We start from the raw sequence: 582 nt of genomic DNA on the forward strand, positions 1-582 counted from the left end.
AGTTTCTCCAAATGCGTCATCCCCAACCCCCTCGGCCCCCCTCCACCACTCGCTCCCCGGCTCCTCGCCGCCCTATCTGTCCCCTCCCCCGAAACGCGTCACACCGTCCCCTCCTCCCACCAGATCTGTCGTCGCCCGTGTCCTGTAGGCAGACAGCTCCCCTCCGCTGAATTCTCTGCCCCCGCGCTAAGTGCAACACCGCCCCCCGCTCGTTTCCCTCCTAAATTTCTGGCCCTGACGCCACTCCTTCCTTTGTCCCCGGAGGAGCTTTTAAGCCACCCCTGCAAACCCAGTCTACGTTCCTCTACCCCAATCGTGCTCCTCATTTTCTAGATATTTTACCTCGGACCCCAACGGCCCCCCCATTCGCCCAAACTTCGCGCCCCTCCTCCAGTTCTGTCGCCTTCTCCCCACAAATCCGCTGCCTTCCCCATCCCTAACCCATCGCCCCTTCTGCAGCTCCCCAACCCGTCGGCCCGTCCCATCGCTCGCTCCCCCGGGCACCCCCAATCCCTACTTCCTTCCTCGCCCAAACCTGTCGCTCAGACCCCCGTGCCCCCCTCCGCCCCCCCCCCCCCCCCC

This window comes from Fukomys damarensis, unplaced genomic scaffold (assembly GCF_012274545.1).
Source record: "Fukomys damarensis isolate Sample0158 unplaced genomic scaffold, DMR_v1.0_HiC HiC_scaffold_20, whole genome shotgun sequence".
Lineage (NCBI taxonomy): Eukaryota > Metazoa > Chordata > Mammalia > Rodentia > Bathyergidae > Fukomys > Fukomys damarensis.